We start from the raw sequence: 24,721 nt of genomic DNA, 5'->3' as shown, positions 1-24,721 counted from the left end.
AATAACAAGAATTAACAATCACTGGTCATTAATATCTGTTAACATCAATGGATTCAATTTGCCTATAAAAAGACACAGGCTAATAGAATGGGTACAGAAACAGAATCCATCCTTCTGCTGCATACAAGAAACACTCCTCAACCTCAAAGACAGAAATTATCTCAGAGAAAAGAGTTGGGAAAAGATTTGCCAATCAAATGCAGCTAAGAAAGAAGCTGATGTAGCTATCCTAATATCTAACAAAATACACTTCAAACTAAAATTAATCAAAAGAGATGGGAAAGGACATTTCATATTCATCACAGGAAAAATCCAACAAGATGAAGTCTCAATTCTGAACATTTATGCCCCAAATACAAGGGCACCCACATTTGCAAAAGAAACTAAAGCTAAAATCGCACATCAAACCCCACACAGTAATAGTGGGAGACTTCAACATCCCACTTTCACAACAGACAGGTCAGACAGACAGAAACTTCACAGAGAATTAAGGGAACTAACAGATGTTATGACTAAAAGAACTTAACAAATGTCTATAGAACATTCCATCCAAACACAAAAGAATATACCTTCTTCTCAGCACCCCATGGAACCTACTCTAAAATTGACCATATACCCGGTTACAAAGCAAATCTCAACAGATTAAAAAAAAAATGGTGGAATAACCTCCGGTATCTTATTGGATCACCATAGCTTAAAGTTAGAATTTAACAACAACACAAATTACAGAAAGCCTGGAAACTGAACAACACTCAACTGAATCACCACTAAGTCAAGGAAGAAATAAAAAAGAAATTAAAGACTTCCTAGAATTCAATGAAAATGAAGGTACAATACACCCAAACTTAGGGGACACTATGAAAGCAGTGCTAAGAGGAAAATTCATAGCACTAAATGCCCACATAAAGAAGTTGGAGAAATCTCACACTAGTGACTTAACAGTATACCCGAAAGCTCTAGAACAAAAAGAAGCAAACTCACCCAGGAAGAGTACATGACAGGAAATAATCAAATGCAGGGCTGAAAATCAATAAAATAGAAATAAAACAATACAAAGAATCAATGAAGCAAAGAGTTGGTTCTTCAAGAAAATCAACAAAATAGACAAACCCTTATTCAAACTAACCAAAAGGCAGAGAGAGAGAGAGTATCTAAATTAACAAAATCAGAAATGAAAAGGGGGACATAATAACAGACACTGAGGAAATCCAAAGGATTCTCAGGTCATACTTCAAAAACCTGTACTCCACAAAATAGGAAAATCTAAAAGAAGTAAACAATTTTCTAGATAGGGACCACATATCCAAATTCAATCAAGACAAATTAAGCAATTTAAATAGACCTGCAAACCCCAAGGAAATAGAAGCAGTTATTAAAGTCTCCCAAACAAAAGAAGTCCAGGTCCAGAAGGTGTCAGCTCAGAATTCTATGAGAATTTCAAAGAACTAATACCAATGCTCCTCAACTTGTTCCACACAATAGAAACAGACGAAACATTGCCAAATTCTTTTTATGAGGCTACAGTCACCCTGATACCCAAAGCACACAAAGATAAGACAAAGAAAAAGAATTACAGACCAATCATCTTCATGAACATTGATGCAAAAATATTCAATAAAATACTGGCAAACTGAATCCAAGAACACATCAAAAAAATCATCCACCATGATCAAGTAGGCTTCATCCCAGGGATGCAAGGGTGGTTCAACATACAAAAATCTGTCAATGTAATTGACCATATAAACAAACTGAAACAAAAAGAAAAAATCATGATCATCTCATTGGATGCTGAAAAAGCCTTCAACAAAATCCAAAACCACTTTATAATAAAGATCTTGGAGAAATCAGGGATACAGGGAACATACCTAAACATAATAAAAGCAATATACAGCAAGCCCACAGCCAACAGCCAACATCAAACTAAATGGAGAGAAACCCAAAGCAATTCCACTAAAATCAGGAACAAGACAAGGCTGTCCACTCTCTCCATACTTATTCAATATAGTACTCAAAGTTCTAGCTAGAGCAATAAGACAACAAAAGGAGATCAAGGGAATACAAATTGGAAATGAAGAAGTCAAACTGCTGCTTTTTGCAAATGATATGAAAATATACATAAGTGACCCCCAAAATTCTACCAGGGAACTCATACAGCTGATAAACACCTTCAGTAATGTGGCAGGATACAAGATTAACTCAAAAAAATTAGTAGCTCTCCTATACACAAATGATAAATGGGCTGAGAAAGAAATCAGAGAAACATCACCCTTTATGATAGCCATATATAACATAAAATATCTTGGAGTAACTCTAACTAAACAAATGAAAGACCTATATGACAAGAACTTTAAGACTTTGAAGAAGGAAATTGAAGAAGATATCAGAAAGATCTCCCATGCTCTTGGATAGGTAGGATTAACATAGTATAAATGGCAATTTTACCAAAAGCAATCTACAGATTCAATGCAATCCCCATCAAAATCCCAACACAACTCTTCACAGATCTCCAAAGAACAATACTCAACTTCATATGGAAAAAAAAACAGGATAGCCAAAACAAAGCTGTGCAATAAAGGAACCTCTGGAGGCATCACCATCCCTAACTTCAAGCTCTACTACAGAGCTATAGTAATGAAAACAGCATGGTATTGGCATAAAATCAGACATGTAAATCAATGGAATTGAACTGAAGACCCTGACATTAATCCACCTATTACCACCTGATTTTTGACAAAGAATCCAAAATTGTACAATAGAAAAAAAGAGAGCATCTTTAACAAATGGTGCTGGCGTAACTAGATGTTGACATGTAGAAGAATGCAAACAGATCCATATCTATCGCCATGCACAAAACTCAAGTCCAAGTGGATCAAAGACCTCAACATAAATCTAATTACACTGAACCTGATAGAAAAGAAAGTGGGAAATAGCCTTGAATGCATTGGCACAGGAAACTACTTCCTAATATAACACCAGTAGCACAGACACTGAGATCAACAATTAATAAATGGGATCTCCTGAAACTGAGAAGCTTCTGTAAGGCAAAGGACACAGTAAATAAGACATAATGACAGCCTACAGAATGGAAAAAGGTCTTCACCAACCCTGCATCTGGCAGAGGGCTGATCTCCAAAATATATAAAGAACTCAAGAAACTATACATCAAAATACCAAATAATCCAATTAAAAAAATGGTGTGCAGATCTAAACAGAATTCTCAACAGAAGAATCTCAAATGGCCAAAAGATATTTAAGGAATTGCTCAACATCCTTAATGATCAGGAAAATGCAAATCAAAATGACTTTGAGAAACCATCTTACATCTGTCAGAATGGCTAAGGTTATAAACACTGAAGACAGTTTATGTTGGAGAGGATGTGGAGCAAGGGGAACACTCCTCCACTGTTGGTGGGAATGCAAACTTGTACAGCCACTTTGGAAATCAGTATGGTGGTTTCTCAGAGAATTGGGAATCAATCTACCTCAAGACCCAGCAATTCCACTCTTGAGCATATACCCAAAAGACACTCAATCATACCACAAGGACACTTGCCCAACTGTGTTCACTATAGCATGAATCTTAGAAGGTCTTATTAATAAAAACAAACCTGGTGCCAGTTATTGGGGTGAATGCTGGAAGATCAGAGAAGCAGAACAAGCCACAGCCACCTCACCTTGCTAATTCCTCAGCTGATCCTGTTTCCTCAGACTGGAAGCCTCTGAGTCCTCATCCAGAATGAATCTCCACTGAATTTCTGCTAAAAGCCTAAAAGATTAACCAGGCTCTAGTTCCTAGTTTTCATGCCTTATATACCTTTCTGCTTCCTGCCATCACTTCCTGGGATTAAAGGCATGTGTCACCATGCCTGGCTGTTTCCAGTGTGGCTTTGAACTCACAGAGATCCAGATGGATCTCTGCCTCCAGAATGCTAGGATTAAAGATGTGTGTGCCACCATTTTCTGGCCTCTATGTTTATCTAGTGGCTGTTCTGTTCTCTGACCCCAGATAAGTTTATTAAGGTGCACAATATATTGGGGGACACAATATATCACCACAGTTCATAGCATTATTCACAATAGCCAGAACCTGGAAACAACCTTGATGCCACTCAGTGGAATAATGGATAAAAAAAAATGTGGTACATTTACACAATGGAGTACTACTCAGCGGTAAAAATCAATGACTTCATGAAATTTGCAGGCAAGTGGATGGAACTAGAAAAAAACATACTAAGTCAGGTAACTCAGACCCAGAAAGACAAACATGGTATGTACTCACTCATAAGTAGATATTAGTTGTAAGGCAAAGGATAATAAGGCTATAAATCACAACCCCAGAGAATCTAAGTAACAAGGAGGACCCTAAGAGATACATGCATGGATTGTCCTAAGAAGGGGAAATAGATAAGATCTCCTTGGTAAACTGGGAGTTTGGGAGGGGGGCAGATGAGAACATGAAGGAATGGGATGGTCAAGTTGGGGGAGGGACAGAGAATGAGAGCAATGAAAGAGATATCTTGATAGAGGGAGCCATTATGGGGTTAGGGAGAAACCATTGCTAGGGAAATTCCTAGGAACCCACAAGGATGACCCCATCTAAGACTCCAAGCAATAGTGGAGAGAGTGTCTGAACTGGCATTCCCCTGTAATCAGATTCATGACTTCCCTAATTGTCATCATTGAACTGATGGAAACAGATACAGAGATCCACAGCTAAGCACTGGGACGAGCTCCTGGAGTCCAGTTGAAGAAAAGGAGGAGAGATTATAGGAGCAATATGGTGATATTTGAATTGTTCTGAAATGTGATTTTATTTGTATGTTAATTAATAAAGTTGCCTGGGGGATCAGAGCTAAAAGCAAGCCATTTAGCAGAAGTCCGGTGGTAGTGGCACACGCCCTTAATCCAATCACATGGCAGGCAGAGTCTCTGTGTGGTCAAGGACACAGCCAAGCATGGTGACCAAACCTTTAATCCCAGTACCAACCACAGAGACCTGGAAGTCTGTATAGTCAGGCAGTCACAAGGAAATCATAGGTTTAAGCCAATGAGAAGGCAGAACAGAAAAGCAATAAAAAGACAGTCACACAGGAAAAAGGTCTCTCTCTCTCTGGGGAAGCGACAGCAGCAAGTGGTAAGCTAAAGGCTTGGGCTTTTAACTCTGTATTTGGCTCTGTGTTTCTTATTTAATTGGACCATTTAGAATTTCGTCTACAGAGCAAGAAGAGTAAAAATCTGTGGAAAACCACAGAGACAGCTGATTCGGGCTAGTGGGAGCTCATCGACTCTGTACTGACATGGGACCAAACTAGACCATCCAAATGTGGACAACAGTTATGTGTTATGTGTTTTGGGCAGTTAGTGGGGCCCCTGGCAGTGCGACCAGGATTTATCCCTAGTTAATGAACTGGCTTTTGGGAGTCCTTTCCCTGTAGAGGGATATCTTGCTCAGTCTTGATGATGGGGCGAGGAGCTTGGTCTTGCCTCAACTTGATATGCCAGACTTTGTTGACTCCCCATGGGAGACCTTACCCTCTCTGAGGAGTAGATAGGGCATGGGAAGGAGGGAAGTGGAGAGAGCAGGAGGAGGGGAGGGAGGGGGAACTGTGATTGCTTTATAAAATGAAAAAAAAACTTTTAAATAAAATAAAAATTAAAAACAAAACCTAATGTGTGCTTTTAGTTCTTTGATTTCTCTCCTCTACATATGATAGTTTAAAGTATACAGGAAACTAATGACTGCTGAGTGAAGGGGAAATCATCTCTCTCATAAATGCCACCCCATTGCTTGTTCATTACAAATTGTACAACCCTGAAATCATAGACATACAAGTCACACTAAACAGATTCAGTAGATTCTATTTATATATTTATATATAACACTAAGTATAAAAATGAAGCCATCAATTTGAAAGGAGGTAAGGGGAAAAACATGGAAGGGCTGGAAGGAGAGGATATGGGAAATGCTGGAGGGAGGAAAAGGAAGGAAAAAGTAATTATATTTTAATTTAATTTTTTAAATAGTGATTTTAAAAGCATACAGGTCATGTTTATGCCCTAATATCAAAACAAAGTATATCACATGGAAAGAAATCCTCATGAACATATATAAATAAATATTCAGCAAAATATTATCAAATTCAAAATTGTAATAAAAATGTATATATACTATGACTACATTATTCAAGTTATGCAAGCTTATATCAAAACAAAAAATAAATTAATAAAAATACATCACGTCAATGAGTTAAAAATAGTAATCATATGATCATAGTAATATATAGGGATGTTTGACAAAATTCAACAACCCTTCATGATAAAAACAAACTCTGAGCAAGCTAAGAATAAAGTGCAACTTCTTCAACCAGATAAAGATTTAGCAAAAGTCACCAAAAAAAAAAAAAAAATTCTGGACGGGCGGTGGTGGCGCACGCCTTTAATCCCAGCACTCGGGAGGCAGAGCCAGGAGGATCTCTGTGAGTTCGAGGCCAGCCTGGTCTACCAAGTGAGCTCCAGGAAAGGCACAAAGCTACACAGAGAAACCCTGTCTCGAAAAAACCAAAAAAAAAAAAAAGATTTAGCAAAAGTCTTCATCTAATTTATGAGAAACCAGATGCTTTACCACAAAAAATTAAGAACAAGATCACTAGCAAGGAATAGTCTCCCCTTCAACATTTCTTTTTCACATCATACCAAGTGTACTAGCTAATATAAAAAGAAAAACAAAAGACACACAGTTTGAAAAAACAACCAAGTTGCTTTTGTTCTCAAGTAATGTGATATTTTTACAGAAAATCTAAAGGAATTAGCAAACATAAAAACACCTAGAAATACCAAGCGAATATAATATTTGCAATGAATATTTGGAATTTGAAATTCAGAACAACTCCATTTTAGTTACAACTCAAATTTAAATACTTGAGTATAAATCTAATGAAAATGTACAAGATCTATATGTGGAGTTACATGTTCAATTTTGGTAAGTGGATTCAAGCTTCTAAATAAATGGGAAAAGGGTCCATTTGCATATACAGAAAAGCTTGCTATCATTAGGACTTCAGATCTTCCAAAATTGATGTATAGATTCATTGTGATCACTATTAAAATCCCAGAATATCATATTGTGTATAGCAGTAAATGTATTTTAAAATTAAATGAAGTGATACAATATCCATATGACCCACAAAAATAATGAAAGAGAACCAACTAGAAAAACTGAAACAACTATAAAAGCTACAAAAATCAAAATGGGATTAGCAAAAACAAAGGGGGGCATGAGCAGAGAGTGTAGAAAAAGAGCCTTCAAATAAATGAATTGGTCTTTAACAAGGGAGCAAATATAAGATAATTTAATAAAAAAAATTATATACTTTCAAGAATGTTCTGGAACAACATAATTGGACATGTCCACCAAAATAAAAGAACATGGACACTGATTTTTCTCCATTCACAAAAATAAACACAGAAGGAATCAGAACTCTCAATGTAAAACATGAAAGTATATAAATGAATGAGAATAGTAAGAAATTCTAGGTGACTTTGGGTTTGAAAATGCTGAATCCAGCCCAACCTTTGGACAGTCCTTGGTATAGGGGAGTGTGGATTGAGAAATAATAGATATGAAAAATAGAGACACAGAATAGGTTCAGGAGGGCTCTGAGTCAATACCGCAGTCGCCCCAGTTTATTCCTCATGGGCTCTTTGTACACCAGCAAGGGGAGAGGCAGAAGACTTCCCCTCTCAAGAACACCATGGTTCGAGGCACAAAGTACAGACATGTGTAAACACTTCCTTAATTTTCAAAACATCTAGTAGCTATGCCTTATGGCAAACCATCCTGTAATTAGGCCTTGAAGTATAAGACACCTGGTAACCACACCTTTGGCCAAAACATCCTATTATGCAGCCCTACTGGGCAAAACAAGCATGGACTCTCTGACCTTGAGTCAAGATGGAATAATAAGGCCACACTATGGAATCTCTGTGGGCCTCCACAGATGAAAATTACATTCTTGATTCATCACCAAAAGCACAATTCCTAAAGGAAAAATAATGTTAAATTGGACTTCATTAAAATGAAACTTTATCTTCAAAAGATACTGATAACAAGATGAAAAAATAAACCATAGAAGAAAGTATTTGCAAAACTTGTATCTGGTAAATATCACATTTGTAAAAAGATTCTCAAAACTCAACAATAATAGCCTAAAAAACAAATGACTCAAAGAGCTGAACAGATACCTCACCAACAGATGCAAATAGATAATTAACAGCAAAGATAGTCCACTTCATGTCATCATAAAATTTAACTTAAAACAGCAGTTGGATACCATTACACACCTATGGGAAAAATCCAAAACACTGACAACAAATATTGGAGAAGATATGGCTGAGCAAAAACTCACAATCACTGATAGTGGAAATGCAAAATTGTATAAAAATTTACACAACTGCCTGACAAAGCTAAATATAGTATTACCAATTTTACTTTTAGATATTTTCCCAAATGACTTTAAAAGCATGAACATACAGCTTCACAGAAGCATTATTCTTATTGGGAAAACATGGAAGCATCCAGCATGTATTCCAATAATTGCTTAAATTTTATAAATATAAATTGACAGACTGTGGTGGCTGTGTACAACAAAGCAGTAGTGTTCTGATGTAAAAATGAATGAGTTACCAAGAAAAAGAATGGGACTGAAATAATCATTTTAAGCAAAATCCATTCATATACAGAATTTTGTTTTGAAAATAAAACACCTTGGCATACTCAGGTAAGATGAAAAATTAGAAGCTACCTAACTTTTATGTGACCCAAAAGAGAACCCAAAGGAACAGAATCAGAAATTAACAGGGAAATATTAATTCAACACACAATTCAGAGTTCTAAGGAAAGACTATTTAAGTAATATACACATAGTACTTTGGTACTGTGAGGCTTAAATAATTTTTAATATAATTCAAATAACAAGATATTTTTTACTTTTTTAATTGATAAGGAAAATGCATGTATGTATGTGTGGAATGTCTAAATGATTCTATTTAACTCAGATTTTCTTAATTTTTCCTTAATTTAAATTTACTTTGAACATCCATAAAAACATTCATGTACATTTTAATGAAGAAACATGAAATATTTCAACACATACATGCATTATATAAAGTTTAAATCAAGATAAACATATTTATCTTCTCAAACATTTATTCCTTATGATAAAAACATATAAAATAATTTCTCCTAGCCACAAAATTATGTATAAAATATGCATAGGTATCTGTATGAATATACATACTTGTGCATATATAGTTTACATGTTACAAATATACATTAATATATAATTTCTTCTCAGCACAAAAATCATATAATGTATACATCTACTGTAAATACATCTAAGCATGACTCACCATCTTGAAAATTTGCATCCATAGCTTCAGTATGTATTGTCCCTGTCTCTGAAGTTTCTCTTTAATTTTCATCCTCTCTCTCTCTCTCTCTTTAAATACCTGTACTTAAACCTGAAATGTGTATTATTCTTTATCTTTATATAGTGAACGCATTAAGTTTGTTTCATAAAATATTTTCTTCTAGCTTTTGAAATAGGCCATTAGTGTTCTTTATGGTCACCCTCCAGGAAAATAAACAATACATCAGAACTTTTTGTTCCTTTCTAGGAACTCCTGTACTCCTCAGTCTGTGGTTACTACCACACTACCCTTACCTTCCATGAAAGCACCATTTTTAGAAAGCACATATAATTGACATCAAGTGACACCTCCCTGTCTATGTCCACCTTATTTCAGTTAACATACTGACCACCTTTTCCATCCACATTGTCAGAATGTACAACTACCATGGGATAAAGTTTGAAGGGTCTTTAAACAATTAAAAATCAAATATGTCATAGCAAGCCCTACTATTGGTTACATCCAAAGGAAACTAAATCAGCATCTTCAAGGAACATCTGTACATCCGTGTTCATTGCAGCACTATTAACTTTATTAACACAAACAACACATTTGCCAATCAACTGATGAGTAAAGACAATATGGAAAACATACCCAATAAAATACCGTACAGCTATAAAAATGATAGAGTTAATATTTTTAATTCTTGTCTTGTTGATGTAGTCCATCATCTACCCATTATCAAGATACCAGTTATGCTAAATTTCTGCATACAGATTTGAACTGAGAAGCCAATTATGAGACAGAAAATAACTAAGTGTTGGTTACTTAGTTAGTTAGTTTTAAAGAACGGAAACTATGATAGGTTTAACATTGTTAATGTGCAGAACAGAATTGTCAATATTGTTTGGAAATAATGTTACAAATGCATAATTGTGTATGACTTTTTGGTGAATTTGTCATATGTGGTAAAGTTTTCAAAGTCATTTCTATAAATCAGTCATACAGCATATTCACTGCCCAATACTAATACTCATGTACATTTACTGCCAATCTCTCTTATCCATCACTACCACTCAGTCCACTTTCAATTTGAATATTTTGGTTGTTTTACACATTTCACATAAGTGGAAGAAGAAAACAGGTGATCGCTATGTATGTCTTTTTTTTGTGTGGAGTGGGGACAGGGTTTTACTATGTAGCCTTTGCTGACCTGTAACTCACTATGTAGATCAGGCTGGCCTCAAACTCATAGAGATCCACTTGCTTCTGCTTTCCAAATGCTAGGGATTAAAGATATGTACTATGCTTCCCAACTTAAAGCTCTTCTTAGGTAGAACCTATTGAAATATTTTGCTCATATTTTGATTGGATTATTTTCATATTTGTTAACAAGGTATAAAAGTTTTTGAACGTTCTGGATGAAAGTCTATTATTTATATCAGATAAATGCTTTGCAAATGTTTTCTTCCTTTGTATTTTTTATCATTATAAATTCTCTTTTCTTATTGTGTAATGACTGTACACTTGCATGCCAACAGTGTGTGTGTGTATGTGTGTGTGTGTGTGTGTGTGTGTGTGTGTGTGTGTGTGTTCATATGGGTACAGTTAGTTACATGTGTGTGAAGGCCAAAGGAATTTGTATTTTAAGAAACATAAATTTAAGAAAAACTATGAAAAAAATATACTTCATAGCCAGATTCCAAAATGACACTTTCTTAAAGAACTGTAGTACAATATCACAACCTGCATTTTGAAACTGATAGTTATGAAAAGAAAAAATTTAATCCCAAGAACCATTTACATTGCCCTTTTATATCACAGCTATTTCCCTTCTATTATTTTCTCCTTGACATCTTTTACATAATAATCCAGAAATTTGTTGAATATTTCCCTATCTTTTATCTTGAATGGTATTACATATGCTCATAAAAAAATAGAAAAAGGGATAAGAGAACAAACGTTCCCCCTCCTGCCTTCCCCCCAGCCCACCCCCCATTCCCATCTCCTCCAGGGCAAAGACTCCCCTTGGGATTCAGCTGAACCTGGTAGATTCAGTCCAGGCAGGTCCAGTCCCCTCCTCCCAGGCTGAGCAAAATGTCCCTGCATAGGCCCCAGGTTCTAAACAGCCAGCTCATACACTAAGGACACGTCCCAGTCCCACTGCCTGGGTGCCTCCCAAACAGTTCAAGCTAATCAACTGTCTCACTTATCCAGAGGGCCTGATCCAGTTGGGGGCTCCTCAGCTATTTGTTCACAGTTCATGTGTTTCCATTAGTTTGGCTATTTGTCCCTGTGTTTTTTCCAACCTTGGTCTCAACAATTCTCGCTCATACAATCCCTCCTCTTTCTCGCCAATTGGACTCCTGGAGCTCCACCTGGGGCCTGACCGTGGATCTTTGCATTAGCTTCCCTCAGTCATTGGATGAGATGAGGAATCCATGGCTAATATCTAAAATTAAATTAAATTATAAAAAAAAGAAAAAAAGAGAACATACTTTCACATTAATATTATTTCCAAGATGTCTAGAGCAACAAAGTTCCCCTTTAGACATTTATATTTTAGCCAAGATTTTTTAATATCTGAAAATTATGTCAAAAATTATTTAATATAGTTTCTGTTTTAAATTTGTTTTGCTCTTCCTAGGCGAGATGCCATCATAAGATTTCCAGTGTTCTCTGCTTCAGTATCACAGATAAAATGAAATAGATGTTGGATTTCCCTAGATTCCTTATATCATAAAGGATATAGCTTTTGGAGCCAGGAGACTCAGGCTTATGATAGACCCTCCAAAGTGTTTGAGAGTGGTAATTTAAGACACTCAACTAAAATAAAAGTACACGAGATAAACTGTACACATGAGGGCAGTCATCCTACCCAAAGACCTCCCAAAATAGCAAGTTGACGGTGTATTATATAATATATTCACATGCAGACTCTTTTACAAGAACAGTTGTCAGAATAATACATTTCTGTGGTGGTAAATTTAGATATTAAAAACATTTTAGAAATCGAATCATGTTGGTGCAGGTCTGTGGCAGCAACACTTAGGAGGCTTAAACAGAGGAATGTCTTTAAGTTTCAGACCAGCCTGAACTACAATAGTGATTTCTAGGCCAGCATGAGCTTCATCACAAGATCATGTCACTAAAACAAACAACAACAAATATACATTTTAAAGGCAAGCTTTTTGAGGGAGTAATGGTAACTATAATGAATTTATGGTCCTTAACTGAAGATAAAATGACTAAACATGGATGTCCCTATTTTCATGGTTTTTGTAAATGCTTTTGACAAAATAACTTCAGATGACACAACATAGACTAGTAATAAATTTCCTATACGTGATTCAAATTGCATCAATTATCGGCATTAAAAAATCAAATTGCAATACTTAAGACTGAAAAGTTTTCTCCCACAACTGCGAGAACAAAAAAACATGCTTGCCTCCTACTCCTAGGGGAGGAGCTATTGGCAGTTAATGACTAATAAGGGAAGAAAAGTAATTTTCTTCAGTGGTATAGTCACAGCTAAGTTGCCCACTCTCCTGTAAACAAGCCCACACCCATGTTCATGCATGTGCCCCCAATTAGACTCAGTAGGTCATAAAACATACATGAAAGTAGAAGACAGACTTGAGAAAAAGAAAGGTTTGAGAGGCAGTTGGAGGTATGTAAGGGAGGGGATTGGGAATGAATGTGATTGAAATGAACTGAATATATGTCTGGAATTGTCAAAGAATAAGTAAATAAATATATAAATTATTAAAAATAATATAAAATAAATTCTTTCTTAAGAGGTAGATCAGCACAACGGTCTCTCTGGCCATTGTCCACTCTCATATAATGAGAGTGTCTTCCTTTAAAATGATACCTTTGCCCACATTTGTCCCTTGCAGACACTCCACTTTACTCTGTAATATGTTCTGTTAACACTTTACCCTAGAAAACAATGTTGTTCCTTTTCATCATGAATGTAACAGAATTGTTTGACCAACAGCAATAATAAAGAGTTCCAGAGACCAACATAAATTCTGCACTTCTTTTCATCCCCACACTAGTTTAACACATATGAAAATTCATGATATGCATCCAAGGCAATATCATTGTCCCATTTTAGAAGTTTTCCAACTTAGCAATAGCCCCTTAAAGGCCAGTCTCCAAAGGAACAGACATATATTCTTGTAGTATTTTGACTTGCTACTCCATGAGATCAAAGGAATATATTCTTTTTGACATGGTTGACAGGGTGAAGTACACAATACATTCTCTGCAAATGATTAGGAAAAGTAGTGTGTTGATGAAAAATCAATGTCTTCCAAGTTTTCCATGGTTAAGATTTTTACTTTGTTAATAGAAATTATATCTGTTGCAATCAGCATTCCATTACCATGACAAGAATAAAAACAAACACCTTTAAAAACAAAAGGGTTATTTTGACCCAGATCTGGAACAGTCCATGACAGAACCTTGTAGAGGAGCAAAAGCTTGATGACCTCCTGACAAGAAATGGAATAGAAATAGAAGAGACAAAGATCTTGTAAAACACTTCAAGTGTATGTCCTTAGTTATGCAAAGATCTAGTAGGGTCATTTCTTTAAAAAAATCTAAAATGTCCCACTAGTACCACACCAGGAACCAAGCCTTGACTATATGGACCTTTAAGCAATATTTAAGTATCAAACTATTGAAAGGTCTCAGAGTTATGGATCAATGCTATGAAAGATATCCTTTATTTTAAAAATTATTTTCATTTATGTGTTTGAGTGTGCACACGTGTGTGTGTGTGTGTGTGTGTGTGTGTGTGTGTGTGTGTGTGTGTGCCATAAGCACTGAGGAGCATTCTCACAGAGGCCAGAAAAGGATGTGAGATCCTCTAGAGCTGAAGTTACAGGCAGTTGTAAGTCATCTAATATGATTGTTAGGGTCCAAACCAGGGTCCTCTACAAAAGCAAGCACTCTTAACTTCTATGTAATCTCTCTTGTCCCCAGTGCTGATATCCTTGACTAGAATAATGATGAAATTTTTTCTCCATCCCTTAGTTACATAACTCTGTTTAGTTACTGTGTCTTCCCAACCTATGTAGTCCAGTTTGAATCAAACTTCCAAGCACTAGTCATGTATCCATTCAAAAATATTTCATGAGCCTACTAGTTGTTGGGCACATACATGAAGAATATATATGAGTTTACCAAACACAGCATTTCTGCTTACATGAAATTACATTTTATTGGGACTTTATGTGATAATCATCCAGAACAATATTGAATGATAAGTACTATAAGGCCATTTGTTATGGTTTCAATGGTCTTTATCTTAGACCAGCTGTGATACTAGGCAGAGTAACTAAGAATCTATAACTTGTAAAGCACATTAAGATATTGTCTCACATTTCTGAAGGCTGGGAATGAAGTCTCTACTTCCAGCATAGCTCCTTTGTTACATTCTCAAGAAAGAAGTAACACTATGATCACAGTGGCATAAGGTGGAAAGGCAACAACGGAACAGCATACTTTTTTAAACTTTTTAAAAAGAGATTAAGCCATTCATGAGTGAGGACAGAGATCTCTTGATTTAAATACCTCCCCAAAAGGTTTCCTAACACTGTTGAATTAGTAATCACTTTTCCACATCTGTTTTTTTAGGACTTGTTTGAATCATAGTATTGTCTCTCCAAAATTCTTAAGTTAGACTCTAATAACAAATAAGGCCTTATGCTATGAGGTGAGGCCTTTGGGGAAATGATTAAATCATGAACGTGTCAATGAGTGAGATTACTGCTCCTATAAAGGAAGTTGAAGGCAGAACCTTGTTTCCTAGTTTTATTCTTCCTTCCCTTCTAACATATAAAACACAGCGCTTGCCACCTACAGAGGATACACCAAAAAGCACCATCTTAGAAAGGCTGGACTCTCACTAGACACCAAATCATTTTGATCCAGTACTTACCACTCTTCAGAGCTGTAAGAGATACATTTGGATTATTTACAAATTAGGCACTCTATGGTGTCTTGTTTTAGCAATGATAATGGATTAAGATTCCTTTCAAGGAAATTATTGTGAACAATAAAGAGTGTGTATGAACAATCAATACCAAAAGCAGAGTGGAAAAGAGCATAAAACAAATGAGAAGATAACATCTATTATTAATTAATCAAAGGTTTAAAAAAAGATGGCTCAGTGGGTAAAGGTGCTTGTTGTTGATCCTAACAAAGTGAGTTCAATTTCTGGGACACACATAGAAGAAAGAATTGACTCCTATAAGTTTCCCTTTGACTTCCACACATGATTCAAGGTAATACTGTTCCTACTCTATCAAAATAAAGTCAATAAAATATAAGGATTCATAGAGTTCCTGCTTTTTCAGGGCTGTGGTCCAGTCAAAGTTATCAGTAACTAAAAAAAACAATGATACTGATAACATATACACTTGCAATAATAATCCATGCTGTGCCAAACCATTTAAAGATGCCATATTCATTTAATACTCACAACAGGCTTATAAAATAAGAACCTCTGAAATATCTTAAAGATTAAGAAAATAAGAAAGTATTGCCTAAAAGCAAACAATTTATAATGAATCAAAGACAAAGAGTAGGTCATATAAGAAACAAAAAAATGTGTGCATTAAGGTGAAGAGCTTATAGGTGTCATACCTCTGACAATTAATCCTGTAAAGATTCCATTTTTTTCCAATAGAACACAAAATACTCTAAAAGATGATGCTTTGGTGAGTCCATTTCTGTCTAATCCTATATTTATTTGTTCCACATCTATTATCTTTCCACCACTTCAACTGTATTAGTTGAGTTTTCACAATTTTGTATAAGTACAGCCCTCTGACATTTGCACAACAGCAACCTCAAAGAGCAAGAGACAGCATCAGCATCTGCCTTCTTTCCTCTTTCCTCTTTCCTCTTCCTCCTCCTCTTCTTCTTCCCACTCCATGAACCACATGTCAATGCTTTAAACCACTTTTCTCTTGTACTTTAATTCATGCATAGTAAGAACACAGTGCACAGAAGGTAAATAGAAAAATGGATGGGTAGACAGACAGGCAGACAGAGACAGTTTACCCCATTTTGAACATAGACAAACATGGAGCAAATTAACAGCTTAAGATGACTGATTTACAGGGAAATGCCTGAGTTAACAAAATGCTTTGACATAGATAATAAAATTACCTGACACCTGACAATCATTCTCAGGAACTATAAACTCTCTAGAAGTTGGGCCAGGGATGAAATTTAGTGGTAAAGTCTTTTCCTACCATGCACATGGCCCTAGATTTATTCCCTAACACTGAAAAAAATATCCTCACATTATTATACCAAAAGTACTTTCTGATCAGGTTCTGCAAGTTAACAAATAAGGCCATATCAGAAAAAAAAAATGGGAACACTAAAATTTTTTTAATTACTGCTCTATAAAAGCTATTTAGAGCAATTCTAGACTCATTTTTCCTGAACAAGACCATAAAACATAAGAAGCTAAAATATGTGGATTGATATGTAGTGTGAATAGAGAAAGACAAAAGTGAACATTTAAATGAACTCAGAAATAATAAACTATATTGTTAGACATGAAATGGAATTTCTTGAAACTTAATGGCAATGTTAAAAATTAAATGATTTTTCCAAGTATGATATATGTGGAAACACATTCAAAAATTCTCCTTCAAAATTTTGAAAAAGAATCATAAATGAAAGTCACCCGCAACAATAATGAAGAGAGACTCTGTGCTTTAGCTAACTAATAAATTTGGTCAGTGTTAGCTAAAATAGAAGAATAATTCAAAATAGTACTTAAAACAGTATTTTAAATTTCTATGCTTCCCATTGCAAATTGGATCAAATTATATATGCATTATATAATTATATAATATATAATATATATATTATATGCATTGTGTATTATGCATATTTTCTATATATGTATATAAATTTTTATATATGGATAGGTATGTAGATAGATAGATAGATAGATAGATAGATAGATAGATAGATAGATTATATGGTATAGAACCTTACAACTTGGAGAGCATTGCCTCAAATTTCCATATTTTACATAGGAAAGTGGAGTATCCTCATAGGAGTTCACTGACTATACTAGGTTAAAGGTTGAGCAAACATAACTGAGACCTTGAACTCCAAGTCCAGCGATCTTCCTTATAGTGGTTTTATTTCAGCTTACTTTGAATTCTATAGAATAAAATCAGAAAGACCTTTTCAAAGCAATATTCTGAAGAAGGACGAGTTTGACATTGGTTTACCTATCCAATCCCTGACTCCCTTCCTCTATGTACTCAGCATTCTCATTCATTTCACAAACTCACACTTCTGCACTCCATGAAGTCCAATCCTTCTGGGCAATATTTTATAGACACAGACCTGTCACTCATTTCTCAGAGTTGCTACAGTTTTGAATATGAAAAAAGGGGAAATCTCAAATAAAATCCCAGACCTTAAAATGTCTTGCAAAGGAAGGCAATGATATTTGCCTTCCTTTTATTCTGAAATCAAAAAGAGCTCCAGTTACAAATTTTCTGTTTCTGTGATATAGACATATCTTATTGCATTTTGTTTTTTGTTTCAAATGCATTTCTCAGAGACCCTAATAGAAGCTCTGAGTACAGAGCCCAGATGAGCTCAACAGTGAACGTTTGCAACAAGGTTATTTTAGGCAACTTAATGACCCAATGTCTCAGCAATCAAATCAATTGCTCAGCACCTGACCTTTAACTAGACAAAAATCTATATTCCTGACAAATCAGACCTCTTTACAGTCTTCCACACACAAAAAAAGAAAGAAGATAAAAAGACTCTACAGCACAAACCATTGTCAGAAAAAAACTGTTCATAATTTAATAAGATATATAATAACTTATTTTCCCCACAAACACATCAATACACCTACAGATTCAGTTTCAAAGATAACTTCCATACAACCACAATTACACAAAGAAGTCTAAGAAATCTCTTTTGCCATTAAACACATATTACTGAGGACATGTTGCAGAATATGGATTTACCACACTGTGCTTCAGCAATAGTATATATCTACATGATGATTTTCCTGAAAAGTCATTTTCTCCAACTCCAAAATAGGAAGGAAATAAGTTTCTTGTTATCAAAGCACACTGCCATGAAGTATTTTATATGACTTAAGTGAGTGATTACAGAACTTCTTGGTCATTGAACATTGTTTATTAATAGATCACAGATGTACAGGTATTGAGCATAAAGTGCATTGCTCAGAACTGACATAAAGAAATTGTCTTAAACTTCTTTGATGAGATTAGTGAATCCTGGTCCTTAACCTGCATAAATAGCACATGACAGGCAAATTAGCAAAGTGTCCATATGGCCATCAAACATATCCACTTTTCTCTTAGCAAGTCTAGAAACCATTTGTGGATTTTCCTATTATAACAAACAAATATAATGTCTTCTAAGAATTCTTTCTCTGGGGCTGGAGACAATGGCTCAGCATCGAAGAGTGCTTACTGCTCTTATAGAGGACCCAGGTTCAATTCCTTGTGCCCATATTTGGCAGATTAAAAACTGTCTTTAACTCCAGCTCTAGGATCTCTGATGCCCTTTTCTGGTCTCTGAAGGCACCCAGACACACATGACATACACATGTAAGCAAAAGTTTTAAATTGTTTTTCTCCAAGTGTCAATCCATTTTTAAGTCCCCCCACCTCCAACACTGAAAGTATAGCTAGGAGATCTTATTTCCATTTAAGGCTCTAAATTGAGACAGAAAAAAAAATCACCTTGTCTCAGATTTGAATGAGTCATGAGTTCATTGTTCATTAATTAGCATTTAAGATGTCAGCACATATATGGATGAAAAACTAGTCCTCACAGTTTGTTGTCCTAGTGTTCTCCAGCTGCCAGGCACAGCAGTCTCTGGAATATTGAACAAGCTAATGGAGGTGCCACAATGATGCACTGTTACAGTTAGGAGCAGAACATTAAGCACAGAGTTCTTTAAGTATTTAGTTTTAGACAAATATCCTCAATTCTAATAAAGAAGGGATAAAATGCCTCAACATCTCATTGTAACACTTCATAGCATTAAATGCTCCAAACCAACATTGTAAAGGTGAAAGAACAGTACATCACATAAATAAAACAAGAAAATAGATAACATTTTATATTCATAGCCAAACTAATATTCTTCCTTCTGTTGCAATTTAAGCTTTCTGTTTTGAATTTGATTTTTGTCTTTCAGAATAGTTTTGCGTGCATATTAAAATACAAATATGCACAATTATTATAATATAGTACATTTAATGTTCAGTCAATTAGATTATCTCTTGGTCCAAAACCCTGCGGGTATCTACTTAACTGAGAAAGAGACAGAGAGACAGAGAGAGAGAAACAGAAAGAGAGACAGACAGACAGAATACGAGAGTAAAAGCTGCTATTCAGGATTACAATTGAAAGCTAACAGGATGTTTCATTGCTATCCAGATATGATCCAATTCCATCAATGATTTTACATTATGGGAGAAATGCTTTATGTCCTATTAATTCTGAACAATTTTTATTGGTTATAATATTTTTATAATATGCTCTGTAAAGCCAATAAATTGTGTCATTTTCCATTTGGTTTCTATACTCTATCTAATCAGCTTGTGAATAACAAGGAGCATTACGAAGTGGCAATGCAAACTTGAATACACATAGAAACAAACAGCACCACAAATCTGCCCGCCTATTACTTTCAGTGAAGCTAATAATCAAAAATGCCTCTTATAAAAAAGTACTGCATATTATAGCTTCAGAGAATGCAGAGGGCACCTCAGAGAATTGCTATGCATAATTGTTCATGAAGGTCAAAATAACAAATGTAGCATAGAATGTGTCTGGCCACAAGAAGGGTGATTCTTCAGATCTTATTGTAAGAGGACAGGACAAACCAAGAGAAGTTCATTAAAGAAATAAAGAAAGGAAATGATCTAAGCAAGCATAAGCATAAGAATTTCTTTCACATACGTACATTATTTCAACAGTTTCCAACTATAATAAGATTTTCTTTAGTTTATATATATATGACATATAAACAAATCTTCGACCAGGACTTCCATCTTCCAGTAAATTAACCAAAATGACAAAGGGAGTAAGAAGAAATTGATATATGTTCTCTATACCTCTTACTAGAATTCCCTCTTTGGCCACATATAAGTAAATCTATAAGAAAAGTGATAATGTAGACATCAAATGGATGGATCTATTAAAAAGAATTATCCTGCAAATGTTTTCCAGAACGTCACTGGTCCAAACAAACAAGATAAGAGTTTTGAGTTGTTGGACAATCAGGTCCCATAGACTCTCAAACTTTACAAGCTGTTGCAGTTTTTCATTCCAGGACTTGATGATAACACCCTGTTGGTGAAGACACAACATACTTGAGTCATACAACATAGAAAAATCAAGTTGTTAATGATCTGGAAGCTTCATTCCTAATGGATAGCCTTCACACCACTTGTAAGTGATATGCATGCTACCAGATGAGAAAGGCAATCATCAGTCTTACTCAGCTATGAACACTGTGAGCTACAAGTACAACCTCCCCGACATGATATGACCATTGGCGCAAACGTGACATGAATGCTATGAGAGTAGCCACCCACTTTTTGATTGAATTTAAGGTGTACTCCGTGAGATGGAACCCATACCTGACATTGTCAATGAAGACAAGACTCTGTGGCTATATTGGTCAGGGATACTAGGGGAAAGCCTGCTACTATTTATTCTGCTAAATGGGCATAGCAATAAAATGACTCTTAATGATTTATTGCTATATTCATATATAAGTGCATTGCTCAGCCCTAATTAGAGAAGCTTCTTCTTGTAGTACATGTCAATTAGTACAGAGATCCACAACTGATCAATGTATATAGAATAAAAGACTTCAGAGCATTCAGCCCTAAATGGCACAGCTATGTCATACCCCTCCCCTCAAGGCTTAGGGATCATTTTGGTTGGGTATGATTATTGTAAGAGCCAGAGATGGAAGATGACTTCAAGGAAACAGTGTATTCTGGACCCAATAGGGCACATGCACATATGTACTCACAGTGACTGTGACATCATACACAAGGCCTACACAAGATCAAGCCACAAAAAAAAATTCCAAATGCAGGAGGCGAGGGGAGAAAAAAATCGACCCTTAGATAAAGAGCTATTAACATTTGATTGTTGCTAGGAGAGGGATGTTCAGACTTGTTTAATGGTTTGACACCTGACATATCACCACACTCCAAGGCAGTTCTCACACTCAGAAGTAGTCAACCCACAGAAGCTGGACTTGATGGGTCAAGAGAAAAAAAAACATAAGGTTAGTTGGTCAAGGCTGGTGGAGGAAGATTTGGGAAAAGTTCAGGAGCCAGATGAAACTAATTAAAATACACCGCATGAAATTCTTGAGTTAATAAAAGTATTTTTTAAAAAGAGTGAGATTGTTGTCTTGACATTCAGTATGTTAAACATACTAAGCACTCTGAAAGCTAAGGTTGTTTTCTAAAACACATGAAGAAAATGGTTGGGAAGAGCAAAAATGACTGATATCAGTGATCCACTGAAGTGTCAGCCTGCTCCAACAATATATGCACACTTTATGAGAAGCAATACGAGATGCTGAAACCTATTCCCCATGAATTCATGACATAATTAGTGTAAAGACAAGAAAAAAACAAAACCATCTTGTGGAGTATAGAAAAATATTTTCCTTAATTAAGTAGAAATGTGGTGTTGTCTACTCCAAAGAATATTTAAAGGAACAAATAAAACAACCATGGATTAACAACTGATTTCCTTCACTTAATGAGCCATCTGTGTTTATTTCACCAGTATGAGTAGTCAACAAGAGTTAGAGGTTAGAGCCGGGCGTTGGTGGCGCACGCCTTTAATCCCAGCACTCCGGAGGCAGAGCCAGGCGGATCTCTGTGAGTTCGAGGCCAGCCTGGGCTACCAAGTGAGTTCCAGGAAAAGGCGCAAAGCTACACAGAGAAACCCTGTCTTGAAAAACCAAAAAAAAAAAAAAAAAAAAATAGAAAAAGAAAAAGAAAAAAGAGAGAGTTAGAGGTTAGAATATCTTATTTGACCTGTCTCAATACATCTTTCCAATTCAGTAGCTCAAATAGTGGATTCAGGTACAGACAAAAGTGCATTCCAGTCAACAGGAAAGGTCCAAAATTGCTAAGAATTCTGTGAACCTTTCCAGATGCCCCAAAGTTCAATTCTGTTATGTACCATTGGTCATAATTGAATCACACTGTCACTTGTACTAGCTTGAGATGCCACCAAATCAAATCATCGGGGAGCTCTTTGACCTACTAACAGCTGGTTGACCATGTAAGCAGGTGAGAAATGAAAGTCAAAGCCAATCAGCAGTCCTTATCAGAATAACTCATGATCAGCAATGCTTAAGTGGCCACACTGTTACATCAGAGAGACCGGAAACTCATGTGACAATTGAGAGTTTACACAGAATAATGTATCGAAGACGTATGCAAGAAATCAAAAGCAAGATACATGAGTTGCATGTAACTAGGTGGCAAAACTGATTTTTACATTCAACTTCAAAGTATAGCACATCTTTAAAAATTACACAGAATAGAGAAGCAGAAGAAAATTACCAAAAATCTATGCAGAAGAAAATTACCCTTCATCCTCTGCTATCTACTGCTTTACAACACAGGAATGGCTCTTTGTAAAAGAAAGGATTCCCTCTATGTTTTGAAACGCTGCATAAAGAAAATGAGGTATATAAAGTCATTAAAGTAGATTTTTGCAGATTTAAAACTAAAGATTGTATTTGGCTTATTAATATATCTTTGTGGAAGAATTTCCATCAAAAGAATTGTATTCAAAACAGTTATGTGGGGAAAGTAATATGTAGAAATTTTGTTGTTCCATAAATATACATAATGTAGTGCTGGAATGAAACAGAAAATTATTGCATGAGTAGAAGGAGTTAATATGCAATTGAAAGTACATCTCCTAGCTACATAATGAAACAGTAGAAAGCAATCATTATTTAAAAGTGCATGGCATAGGCAAAATGAATAGGGTCATTTCCATAATGTCTTTGTGGGTTATGAGCCAAATCTTTTCTGAGACTACAGAAAAAAAAAATGAAAATGAAAAAGTTACTCAGTTTCCTAAAGCTTCTCATATGCAACTTCACAATTAGCCAAGGACAATAGCCAGTTGTTTTTAAACTACCTGCATCTTTGCACACTAAAATAAAGCATTTCCCAGAAACTCATGCTGGCAGCATTGCAAAGGCTATTCCTTCTGAGTGTATCTATTCCCAATTCTACAGGTGGGAAAACTAGGGATTAAAAGCAGGAGAAAACCTACCCAAGGTCACAAGAAATGGAGATTAACCTCAAGTATAGTGATACTGCTAGCCTGTTATGCAGTCAAGCCCTTGTTTACTATTCTTAAATATCAAGTTTCTCAAATCAGAGCCATGAAATCTGAAAGGTTGGATTCTGAAATGTGTTATTCAACAAAAACCACCACAATCCTAATCTGTAATTATATTTGGTAGGACATCCACCTATACAGTGTGAAAAATGAGGAAAATTTAACTCACTTGAAACAATCAAAAGTTTAAAACTTCAAGTAACTGTGCCAGTAGAGACAGCTGTGCCAACATTTAGTTCATTGTTCTTGGTATAATATGGAGTAATGAACAGAATGTTGCTACAAGTAACCACAGTTGCATTGCACAAAAGTTAAGAGTTAGAGACTCTGATGCTAAAAACCTCAACAGTCCCTTATTTTTCATGATTATTTCCCCTTTTCCAAACCTATATAAGTAAGGATGGTGTTTAATATTTTATTTATGAAATATCTAAAAGAATCAAGATGGGGAAAAAGGAAAAACATATTTCATGTTTCTAAAATTGGAGTTTAGATCTAATTACAATTGTCTGTTTTCAGGCTATATTTTGAAATAAATATCATAATAGACATTCCTTAAGCATGTTTCCACATATATGCTTGAGGAAAAGCAAACCTGCTTTAGTCATACCAACATTAGCACGCTAGGAACAATAGGAAGACTGGAAGCACATCAATCACTTGGTCTGGCAATGCTCCATAATCACACACACACACACACACACACACACACACACACACACACACACAAAAAAAAATGTCCTACTCCTGCAAAAGTACATAGGCGGGACATTGGATATTCTTCTTAAGAAAAAGAAAATCAGCTCATTTGCTTGGTTTTCACATTCTGAAAGATCAGTGTTCATCAAGAACATGTGCACTAAGG

This window comes from Peromyscus eremicus, chromosome X (assembly GCF_949786415.1).
Source record: "Peromyscus eremicus chromosome X, PerEre_H2_v1, whole genome shotgun sequence".
Taxonomy (NCBI): Eukaryota; Metazoa; Chordata; class Mammalia; order Rodentia; family Cricetidae; genus Peromyscus; species Peromyscus eremicus.
The sequence above is the reverse complement of the archived record's forward strand: the minus strand, read 5'-3'. Positions refer to the sequence as shown.